General features: G+C 41.7%; 1 protein-coding gene across 1 annotated transcript in view; it reads right to left on the bottom strand.

Moving 5' to 3' along the window:
• The window catches only part of LOC133964996 (zinc finger protein 516-like), a 43,335-nt gene extending 32,373 nt beyond the window's left edge, over positions 1-10,962 (bottom strand). Inside the window, exon 1 of the mRNA XM_062399356.1 lies at positions 10,544-10,962. The gene's annotated coding sequence lies outside the window, so the exon portion shown is untranslated. The remainder of the gene's footprint in view (positions 1-10,543) is intronic.
• Positions 10,963-12,568: the final 1,606 nt, after the last annotated feature.

Below are 12,568 nucleotides of genomic sequence, written 5' to 3'. Positions count from 1 at the left end.
TATCTCGGATTGGCTTCCTACAATTAGTAGAATTAGATGAATAATGTTTAGGGTTTTTTCACATTATCTGTAATTCCTCTCTTAGCTGGACCAAGACCATCTGATGCTTGAATAAAGAGGTGGCATTAGTCAACACTGTGCATTTTTGTAGGCTAGTTGTTCATCTGTGGGTTTAGCGCAGTGTAGTAGTAGAGCCAGGTGGCGGTGGCATCTACAGCAGATACCTTGTTGTTATTGTCAAGCACTTGAAAAGTCATAGTTGTCATGCATGTTGTACCCATAGCACATGTATTTTGGGGATAATGTTCATTAAAGATTAGGATCTGTCTGGTTCAGTGTAAAATGTTGCTCTTACTCTTGTAAAAATGCAAATTTGGCATTACCATTGTTTGCTTATATTCTAAATGAGGAGTCATGGTCATAGTTAGGAGGCTGAACCCTGCCTGCCGCCCTGTTAGAGACTCAGTATGAGATTTTTCTTATTGTTTTTTTTTGTTGGGGGGGGGGGGGGGGGATTCCAGGGGAGAGAGGCTTTTATGGTCATCCTTAAAACTATTAATTGGGTGATTTTGTGGAGTTGGTCAGGTATAATCTGATGGGATTAATGGCTATCCTCTTTAAATAGAGTTCTGTGGGCGTGGGGGGGGGGGATTAGATGATCACAGCCAGTCGGCCTCAAGAGCGACAGATTTTCATCTTTAGGGTTTTGAGGGGAAATAATGTAGTAGCAAGTTGAGGGGGGACATGATGTTGTATACAAATGTTTTTGCCAGTGCATACAACAAATAGAAAAAAAAACATCATGGGTTTTTTTGATGAAAGTTTGTGCATAAGGAGGGATACTCTGCAGGTCTTGATCATTTCTGATTATTGGAAGAGCTCCAGCCTAAGGTTGGTGTTTGACACGGATGGTGCGTTTGGAGGTTGGGGTTAGGGAGTGGTGGGGGGGCACTACCAGGAGGCCTTAACTACTCTCCTCACATCTGGATACAATGTAGGAACAGGGCACCAAGGCCAGGGGGATAGCTGAAGGGAGGGTGCGAGTGTGCTGGGGGATTCTTTACAAAACATCAAGAGCCAATGGGAGAAGGTGGTGGTGCTTCTGCATTGGGTGGTGGAAGTGGAGTGGCGGGGTAGTGTGTGTTGTGGTGGTGGGAAGTTGGAGGGGGGGGGTTCTAAAAAAGCTCCCTGTCTTTGGTCTCTTCTTCCCTGTGTAGTTCGTCTGCAAGGCCCCCGAGCAACAGACAGAGAAGCAGCTGGGAACTGAGGTGAGCAGGCCCTGGAAAACACACTGAGAGAGGGCTAATCTGGACGAGGCGAAAATCTGGCGTTTAAAACTTTAATGGGGTAAATACACTGGACACATTGTAATCACACCAGGTTCAAATTACCATATACACTTTTAAATGGTCTTAATACTTATTGAGGCTACTTCCATACTACTGTTTTAGTTTAAAACAGTATTTTCAAAATAAAACAATCTCTTTACCCAGGAGCATTTTGGCACAGTATCCGTTTTAATCCCATGACCTGTATCAAAGGTTGACGGGTAAAATCTGCACACTTATTTTGTATGTAAGCTATTTGTATGAAAAGTGAAATCATAAAAAAAAATGTAAGTTGCCATCATAGACCATAGAATGTAAATATAGAAGGATGAAGCGTCTCCACATTCCATCTGCTCACATTATCCAGGAACGAACCAAAATATCCCAGATTCCAGGGCTGCCATGTTGAGTATTTGGAGCCAGAGCCAGAGAATCAATGTCCGGCCGCACTCGACCAATCGCTGGTCAGTCAATCATGATGTTTCCCCCATTTTTTATCGCATCAAATAACTATTTAAAACCAAATTTACGGAGAAAAAATTATATTTGGACAAACATCAATGCAAGGACGAGGTGTGGTGAATGACCACCTTGGCTTTTGAGGAGCCGTCATGTCGTCCATCTTTAAATACAGTCTATGGTGCAGAGGTGTGAAGGTCCAAATGATATCACAGAAAATAAAACACACTGACAAATAGATTCACTATTTTGATACCACAAAGACCCAATAAATGACTAAAGGATTATAAAAGCGTTACAGCTAAAATAAAATAATTTCTGTAGGCTAAATGAGATATAGAACTACCACCTAGTTATCATAACATATGATTTAGTTAAGTCATTAGTTATAACTAAACAACACCACCACTAGTATACAGTTAACAAACTGCTAACGACTAGCCTCATGAACTGGACCCTTTTGCTTCACTTGTGGGGATTCTTCCATCTTTACAGTCTATGACATGAACAAGCTTCAACAAGGTTCTTCATTGTGAGAGCATAACATAAATCACTCATGGTCATAACACTAACTGAGAGATTAGGATTTAACCTAATGCTGTCTTTGTGATTTTTGTATTCTACATAAAACGCAGACGGAGCAACAATAGCAGGTTTTAAAGACTTTTACTAATTTACCTCTTCCCTTCCTCGTTGAAGAACAATAAAAAAACTGAAAATATGGGGCACATGGCCGGCAACCTGCTCCTGAATCCAGCTTCCAGCATGTTTGTGGTTCCCCCGTATCTCTGGATTTGGGCTGATTAGCCCTTGGGCGAACCTCCTGCTTCTCCTGACCTCTGTCCTCAGAGACCCCACAGTCTGCTTGACCCAGACAGAGGTGCTACTATAACTACTTCCTTAACCCTTCTTCCGCTTGCCTACTTCCCTTCACTGCTCAAATGAAGAGAGTAAGTTAAGAGTGGAGTAGCAATGGATCCCTGTGTATAGGGTTTAATTTCACTGCATTTCAATTCACAGGGGTCTCAGACTACCTCAAGAAAACCAGATGAGATGTTTCGGTTCTTCCATTTGGCTGATAATTAGGTTTTTACATTCTATTGTTACTATACTTTTCATTCTTTTGACATGTTTTCAGACAGTCACAAGAAGTCAGACTGCCCGTGTATTTCCATCTGAGTGGGTCTTTTCTTTTCCCCATAGAAGGAGAAAAGGACATAACGACTGCGAGGAGCAGCCACATCAAGCGCAGCATTTCAACAAAAAGAATCAAATCACTACTAATTGTGGTTTTTCAAAAGCAACATCACAAACGGTTGTCTTTATCTTGTATAACAATCAAGTTTTTTGACAGGACAATGTCCAAACTAGCGTTCAGCTCGACTCCTTCTCTTCCACACACACACACACACACACACATACACACACACACACACACATGCATGCACACACTAACTACAGCATAACGTAGCAAGGTTAGACTGACATCAGCGGCTAACGATCAGTTCCTCTGTGGGCTGAGTGATTAGCTGCAGTAGCCCGGAGATATTTCCAGCTTTTTCCCCCTAAGTTAGTCAGACATGCAATATCGTTGGCTTTCAGTCTCCACTAACTACATCCACTCTCTTCCATTCGCTCTGACTCTGTACAAAAAAAAACAGGGAAAAGACTTTTACGGACTGATCGATGATGCATATGATGCAGTGAATGTGGGGCAGTTGAAAAAGAGGGAAATAGAAGAAGAGCATACAAGTTTTTTCATGTGTGTTTTCATACTCAAGAGGAGGAGGAGCAACAACAGGAGTTCCTTGAGGGAGAAAAGACAACACTGTGTGTGTGTGTGTGTGTGTGTGTGTGTGTGTGTGTTTGTGTTTGTAGGTGTGTGTGAATGGTAGGTGTAAGTAGCAGTTTATTGTATCAAAGTAAAACTAAATTGAAAATGAAAGTTCAAAACTTGTTAAGTGGTAATCCAGAACTTCCTGTTTTTGGTTGCATGTACGTTTTATGTCTGCTTCCTGCCTAACAGAAATCACTTGTCAGTCAAATTCTGGATTATTCTATTTATGAATTTTCAACAGCTGCCGCTCCCTTTTACGCCTGTACCTCACCTACCTAACCATTTCTTGTTTTTCTTCTGAAGCAAAACGTGACTTCTGTTCATCAGAGATGCAGTCAATGTTTTCTCTTAGGAAAAAAATACATAAAAAAATGATATGTCCTAGTGTAATTTAGGACCTATTTGTCTTCAGACGTATAGGTCGGAGGGTGTTTATTAACTGGAACAGGATGGTGAATGCTAAAGAGGAGCCTCTCTGCTTGGGAAACAGCTCAACACAAACCCAACCCCCATCCCACCCTTACAGCCCTCCAGGCTGCTGTGAGTTTGGATTAAGTTTGGTTGCCATGTCTCCTCCCTACCAAAGCCTGGCTGTCACCACCACAAAACACACACACCCAAACACCTACATGCAAAGTTAGCATATCACCTAGTGGACTATCAAATTTGAGGAGGGCCATTGTCTTGCAGGAAGATAAACAGACCAGACAGATGAGGGAAGCAAAGAGCAAACAAATCCGTGATGCACTGTGTAAAATATAGTAAAACACGCATTAACTGATCTATTTGACATATTTTTTCATCACTCTGATTACTTTTTATGAATAAATACAGGATGAATCAGAATTAAAAGCTGTTTATGTAACATAAGTAAGGAATTGACGCTGTCTTTAATTCCCATTAATGCTGTATACTTGTGTGTGAGTGTGTGTGTGTGTGTGGGGGGGGGGGGGTTGTGTGTGTGTGTGTGTGTGTGAAGCAGTGGATCAATAATGGTAGTCTACTACAGTGACATCTGGGCTGGACAAAGAGTGCTGTTCCTTCCCCCGCCAGCTCTCCTCTCTCTCCTTCCCTCAATCCCCGATCACAGCCACGTGGTTCTCTGGGCTATTTCTCCCGGCTAAGCTTATTTCTCTTCTTTAATCCCGCAGCAATCACCGCAACAATGCCAAGTGTCGGGTTCATAGACGCAGGCAGAAATCTATTAACTATGATCACGATGTCAGCTCCAACCCGATAAGCACTGCTAATGAATCCGGCACATTCGGCGCAGCTCTCTGTGCTCGTGATTGTTATTTCATTGGATCATCAATAATGTGTAAGATGGGGAAACCAACGTGAGTGACGGTGATGGATAAGGCCGCTTGTAAAGTGGTTAATGTGCTTCCATTTGGACTGAAGTGAGATTCTGTTCTCTGTAGAACTCCGACACATCCTATTCAATTCAACTGATGCAGTGACGAGGAGCTGGAAAGCTGCCGGCCCCTGTACTGTGTTCTCAGTTCATAAATGGGGTCGATATCCAGCCATGATTAACAGATTATCAGCTACTCAGTGTGGTCAGCCTTTGGATTTTGTTCTCGTCTTCACACAGCCACTTATTAGTACAACCAGTAGTAATCTGACAGGGGAAATACTCATCAGGGATGAGGATTACCATTGTCAAGCATGACCGGTGTTTTTAATTTAACGCTATTTGATGTGTTAAGTTTGAAATAGTTTGAAGACAAAAACATACAGAAAATCTAATCAGAGGACTTCTTGCACCATAATACACTCAGAAAGGGAAATTGTTGAACCAACTGAAAATAAGTACTTCATATGATAACATACAAATTAATTTAAATTTGTTGACATTAAAGTTAACAAGACATGTTAACACAATGAATAACTTTGATTGGAAAATACTTCAAATCGGTTTTAAGTAATACAACAAAAGCATACAGAAAAAAAATCAATCTTCCTTGCACTTTAATACAGAGAAAAATAGAAGTTGTTGGACTAACTTCAAACAGAATTTAGTTTGTTCAAATTCAAATTGACAAGTTCTATTAACAGCACTAATAACTTGTCCATAACGTACTGGTAACAAGATTTACGTTTCAGTGAACTCACATTGAATCTTGTTTATTAGCTTGACCTTTACTCACACTATTTCATCTCTAGTATATTTGGGTTGAGTTGTGCTCATCACTGGGATAAATACACTGAAAGTGTTTGCTATAAACACGTGCCAGTGATTTTATTTCAAGAGCAGATTACGTTGGCTTCAATATCCAGTCTGATCTCATTTAATTTAGTGTTGAGTTTTAACTGATGTTGACGTTAATTAAACTGTCAGTGTTAAAAAGTTGTTTGTGTGTACAGCTGTGGTTAGCTTTATTAGCTTAGCATCATTATTAGCTTAGTCTTTTGTAAAAATTTCTAATGAATATGAAAAGGAATAAACCCTACAAGCAATTAATGTGGGTTGTTTCCACATCCCACATTCAGCTATTGTCGCTTTGTGTGTTGACAGTACGTCTATAAATACCAGCCATCTTTTTTTTTTTCCTGATGAAGGCGTAGTGTGAAAACATCAGTAAATAGTTATATTAAATAATGACAGTAAACAAAAAAGGAGAAAATTATGTGACACCTTCTACATCAACACAATGTGCATTGTGATAAAAATGTCACTTTATGCAAATCTACAAAGCCCCCTAACAGCCAGCTTGTCTGAAAGGATCCATGTAGTGTAGTTTCTATTGGGTGGCTTCTTGAGTCCCAGGATGACTAAGTGTGTGAGATGGGTTTTCCACCACAGCAAAAAAACGGTTTGAAGTTAAAAACCCCAATGCACAAATGAAAAAAGAACATTGAAGTGCAACAGTTGAGCCCCATGCAACACTACGACCATGTCCCTGCCCCCTCCCTCCCCTCCACTCTGCGTGAAGGCTAAAATGGCCCCGTGCCTAAATCCCCACGCCAGCACCTCCACTACCCCCCGTCAACTTTAACCCCCCTCCAATCTTAATCCTCCGATTACTACATCATTTCTGTGGGACTAATTTGGACAGCTCTCCGCCCTCACAGTTTATATCTGGTGTAGTCTCTATTGATCCAATATCGCTGGGGAGCGTGCAGGTGTGACCCAAATAAAGACAACCCATCTGTCACCAAAGTTTCAAGGAAATCTGCATCTAGGAAGGTTTTGGTCTTAATGAGGGGACAAGTGCACATACTGCACAGCTGTAGGGTGACTGCTGCAGGAAATCTAAATTCCTTCTGATTATCCTGAGGCAGTAAGCAATACGTTTCCCATGGAGGGCTCATTTATAATTTAATCCGGGAGCTTGGTGTTTCTAGGCTGACACAGAGAGAGATTGCCCTTTCAGAGTGGAAACCCCCACCATGCAGAGGGGAATCAATGCCAACAACACAGAAAAGAGCCCATAATAAAATGATGAGACTGTGTGGACCACCAACAAAGATATACACGCAATTCTTAATTTGTCTCTAAAGAGGAAGCAGCACCAAAAACGTTTTTTTCACTTGTTGTTTGCTGCCTCTTGATACGATCCAACCTCAATATGACACAAAGTTATTTAAGCCTGTGAAGGAAGATCTATCTTTGCTTTCATGAAGAAAATGGTTGATAAAATCTAGGACATAACAAGGGAAATAAAACTGAGAATAGAATGCATTAGACCTCAGCCTAACCGACTCAGTACAGGAAAACATCTCTGTCTTGGGCTTTTCTCTATCTTTACTTTTTTCATAGGCATTCTAGTTCAAAGCTGCACAACATTAACGTGACCAGTTTGGACAGAGATGAAGAAACCGAGTCAAAGCGGGGTAGTAGTTACTCTCGGAGAAGAAGTGAATGGATTCAGCTCATGGCATGAGTATGCACATGTAGGGCTCAACTGTAGCACACGCTGGAACGCTTTCAGACGCGGACTCAACCAGGTGCTGCAAACCACCCACAGAAACCTGGGCCAAGTGTTTTTGGCCACTAGGAGGCAGCATAAATTAGACCAAGTGTAAAGTAAATATTGCTAATAGTTAGCAAAACACTTCCTCTTTTACACACTAAGTAAAAATGCTGCAGTCCTATAATCATATGGACAGATCTCGCTCAGCAAAATGCTCTAGTCAATGAGTTGACTGCTACGAGCTACACCTTCAACATTACAAATCACCATTATTAAAACAACCTATCATTCCGTTATGTTAACTGCGGAGTAAGAGAAACCTGGAGGATAATAATTAGAAGAAAAGAGAAAAAACGGATCTAGCTCTGTGATATTACCTAAAAAATCTACTGACAGGGTCGATGTAGTGTTCACCCCCCTCGTCTCTCTCTCTCCCTCTCTCTCTCCCTCTCTCTTCTCTTTCTCTCTCTTAGGGAAGGTAAATGACTATGAGCACGGTAAAAAAGGCACAAGGCAGTAATGAGTAATGAAAACAGCCGAGTTAGTGCTGCCATTCAGTGAAGGGCCTGCTGCTGTGGAATGTGAGGCGCCATTCATTCACATGGGTTAAAAATGCATTTCTGCCACCACAAAGCCCTGCCTTGTCCTCATTGTTTCTGGCCACCAATAAAACACTACCACATTCTGAAGGGAGACGTCCGAGAAAAATAAAAAATTGCTAATTTTGCTCCCACAGATACAGAAAAGGGGGGAGGGGAGATGGGTGGGGGGGTGGGGGGGACTTTGGGGCCAAAAAAAAAAAAATTGTCATGTCCGAGATAAAGTGTCATGGCAGAGTTGAAAGTTTGATCATGATAAGCACGGCAACGCAAAAAAACAAGCAAACACACCGCTTACAAAAGACCAACCGTCCTGCTCCCAAAAGCCAAATGTAGGCAGCATTTACTCAGTATATGAGTGGACGCACAATGGTGTGGGGGGGGGGGGGCAATCAAACACAAAGAACCTCACTCGAGTCATGCGTGAGCTCTCACTGGATCACTATGTGAATGGGAGGCATCTGCGAAACCAAAAAAAAAACGGCTTTCTAAACAATCTCATTTTTGATTTCTGTGCTATCTGTCCTTCTGCGCCCGTGGCAAGTGCTCAGATCTACATGAATCACCGACTGTCACGACGAGTCACGTTGAAACATAGGTCATGTTCCTCTTTCTCCATAGTGCTCAACAAGTGATCTCAGACGTGACAGCGGGCAGACGCTCGCATGACATAACTCCCCGAGAAAACTACCGCCCCACTGACATCTAGAAGTAAGCCTGTTTGTGGCTTTTTTATTTTGATTTGTAATGACCTGCTGTGCTGCAGTTACACAAGAAAATAATGACACATACACAAACAGCATTTATTTACAGCTTCCCTCAAGCTTCGCCGACCAAATGTGTTTACCTTTAAATCTATTCCTGGTGTTATTCCTGGGCTGGGAAAACAGATGGTGCAGCTCTTACACACTATTTATTATCTAACAGTCAGTTTGGTGAGGTCGGATCATTTATTGTTGTTGTGGTGTTTTTAGTGCGCCGTGTTCACTCGTACAACCACAGGGTGAGAGCTACAGGGCTGAGGAAAGAAAATCATGTCTGAAATCTGACGTGGGGGGGGGGGGGGGGGGGGGGGGGGAGAGAGAGAGACAATGTAATCCTGTCTGCAAAACAACGCACTGCCTCTCTTCCTCCCTCTCTCCCTTGTCTCTCCCTCTCTCTCTATCTCTTTCTTTATGGGTGTGTGACCTGCAGACAAATTGGTGTATTTCTCAACAGATACAGAGAAAAAACAGCACACCTCAGAAAGTCAATATCAAGAGAAGATGAGGGGAAAAAACACTGCCAAGTTCAGAAAACAACAAAAACAAGAAGTTGAGGAACCAGAGCACAGTGAGAGATAATGCAGGAATCCTGAAGGATATATTTAAATATAGTGAATATATAGTAAAACTCTACTAAATGTGAATATATCTAAAGTGATTATGTAGTTAACTCTACAAAATGTGAATATATACTGTGAATATATACAGTAGACTCTAATAAATGTTAGTATAAAAAGTGAATATGTTGTAAAACTCTCCTACACAAAAGTGACACATGGAGTAGAGTGATTTCTCTGTGTGTGTTTGTGTGTGTGGCTGTTTTTGTGTGTGTGTGAGTGTGTTGGGGGGAGGGTGGTTGTACAAAGTAAGCACTATTTACAACACTACTATTGTAAGTCAACGCCAGTTAAGACACTGCATAATTCCCTACCCACTTTTTTTTTAACCATTCGTGTTCTTCCAACTACAACCATGGATGTGGGCATGTTTTGACAGTTGTGCACGAGCATGTGCACAACTGTCTCCTCTCTCTCCCTTGACTGCAATCGGAGCTTTTACATAACTATCTCCTCTGATACTCTAGCCTGCCCCCCCCCCCCCCCCCCCTGAGGGAGAATGGCTGTGACAGTCCTATAACATCTCTATGATAAACACATTTGTAATGTTAAATGGCTTGTATGTAGTGATCTGGAGCTCAGCTTTATGTGCTCTCTCTCTCTACCATCCACTGTAATTTTCACCGACTGGCTCCTGCAGCCACACATAACTTTATTGCTGCCTTTGTGCTATACTTTATAACACTGTTATATGACCTGTGATATACTAAAATGTCCATATAAAGTCTGTTCTGCCTGTTATTTCCATAAGATGTCAGTGTATCACGAGATTGCTGTGGCTCTTTAGGGCAGGGTTGCACTCTCTTATCAAACATTCCTCTAAATCAGCCTTATCTCCATTGTAGCACATTCAGGCGACTTCTGCTGCCAGTCCTGTGCCTGTGCACTATATATAAAGGAAATGACCGGGTTCAGCCAGAAAGAGTCTGAAACAACCTCAGACTGCAGCAGCAGCAGCAGCAGCAGCGAACACACCCTCATAATAACAAACAATAATAATGATAAACAAGTCACTTCCTTACCGGTTAAAACACCGCGGAGCTCTGAGGACCTTCTCGCTCACACAAACACGCACACACGCACACACACACACACTCTCTCTCACACACACACACACACACACACACACACAGAAGAGCAGGGACCGGCGCAGTTCCTCCAAAAGCAAATATAGAGTCCAGATCCAGCAGAGGTAGAGAGAGACTGATACGCTCTGTCCTCCAGACCGCGACTGTCTGACCGGAGCGAGCTCAACTTATTATTACCAATATTATTATCATCGTTATTTATCTGTGGCCGACTCCCGTCTCCTTGTGTTGTAGTAACAGTACAGGTTCCTCTCTCTCTCTCTCTTTCTCTTTCCTCGCTCTCTCACACTCCCTCTCTCTCGCTCTCTCTGTCTCTCGTCGTTTCACTGGTGCTGCCTTCAGGTGTCATCGGAAATCTTTCAATTTCAAGCCAAACTTTCGAGACTGGGAATTCCGGATGAACACTTTCAACATTTATTGATATCCACAGGACATTCATATAAATAATAAATATACACATGTATTTAATTATGTATAACTTAATATACCATAATGTTTGTCTACAGGGGACCAGGATTTGGCAATGTATTATGGGATATTGAGTGGATTGGGTAATTCAAAGTGATTGTATATCAAGGAGCGAAAACTGCCAAATAAGTAAAAAAGTACACACAAATACATCAATTAAGGACTCAATAATGAATTTAAAAATGTAGAATATATGTATAGCCAATTCCAAATTGTATGTAACTCAATGTTTTTTATGTATTTGTTTTGGCATTTACTTACTAATTTACAGGCCATTACTATGAAATTCATTTATTTTAGTTATACATTATTGAGTTGTTGTTTATATATTTGTTTATGTATTTTGTATTTCGGCAGTTTCGGTCTTCAATATCATCACTTCAACTAAGTTTCTTAATTAGCCCAGTAACACCATAGTAGTACACCTATAGCTACATGGTGTCATGGACGGAGCTGCAGTGGTTCCAGTCTTTCAGCTGAGAAGATGTGTTGCTTTTTAATGATAATCCATATATTTTAGATTTTCTCTATTTTCTGACTGAATTCAAAGAGCAAATGATAAATTAATTTAAAGATAGGATACACAGTTAATGGGTAAATTCACAAGCTTCACTTGATTAATAGCTAGTATTATATTATTTTGATTAAATTCAAATCTGAATCAGATCGATCTATATTCAAGATTCAAGCTACAGATCTTATGTATTATTGGTGAGGTGTGTTTCAATAGTACCTATGTACAATCCATTTCCCATAATTACCTCACTTATAAGAAAGTGCACTGGGCAGCCCCACATACGTTGTGATAAAAACATTAGATCATCCAACATCCCGTAAATCAACCAAACTTCCCCCAATCAGAATAACTAAGAAGGGGATTTCTGATGGGACTTGTACGTGTCATATGGAAATGTCGAAGTTTATGGGAGCACACCTGAAGGCACCATGAACGGAAAGAAGCCCTGTGTTTGCGAAACAGTGAGGACAAGAGCGAGGGCAAAGAAAGAGAAAAAAGTTTGTGTTAGATTTTCACACACACACACTCACACACACACACACACACATACAGACCAGCTGATCCAGCGATGGAGACGTGTCTGTGTGTGCGTGTGTGTGTGTGTGTGTGTGTGTGTGTGTGTGTGTGTGTCCAAAGAAGAGAAGGGTGACACTGAACAATTGCTCCTGGATCATCAGCAGTCCATTGCACGCACCCTCGCGATCGGTTCCGTGCGTAAAAAGACGTGTTGGTTCCACAGGCAATCAGACGCACTCTCTGTTATCGTATGTAGACAACATACTTTTTCACATTACACACTCACGCACACGCACGGTCACCTGTATGCGCGTCATTGATACGGAGCCCCCACCAAGCAGCCGGAGGTGGGATCCATTGTGTCCCTTTAACCATAACAGCAGGCTCACATCCTGGAGGTGCATCATCATTAGGGGAAAACAAAGTTACATGCGCAGTACACCCCCCCCCCCCCCCCC

Source organism: Platichthys flesus, chromosome 11, assembly GCF_949316205.1.
Source record: "Platichthys flesus chromosome 11, fPlaFle2.1, whole genome shotgun sequence".
Lineage (NCBI taxonomy): Eukaryota > Metazoa > Chordata > Actinopteri > Pleuronectiformes > Pleuronectidae > Platichthys > Platichthys flesus.
The sequence above is the reverse complement of the archived record's forward strand: the minus strand, read 5'-3'. Positions and strand labels throughout refer to the sequence as shown.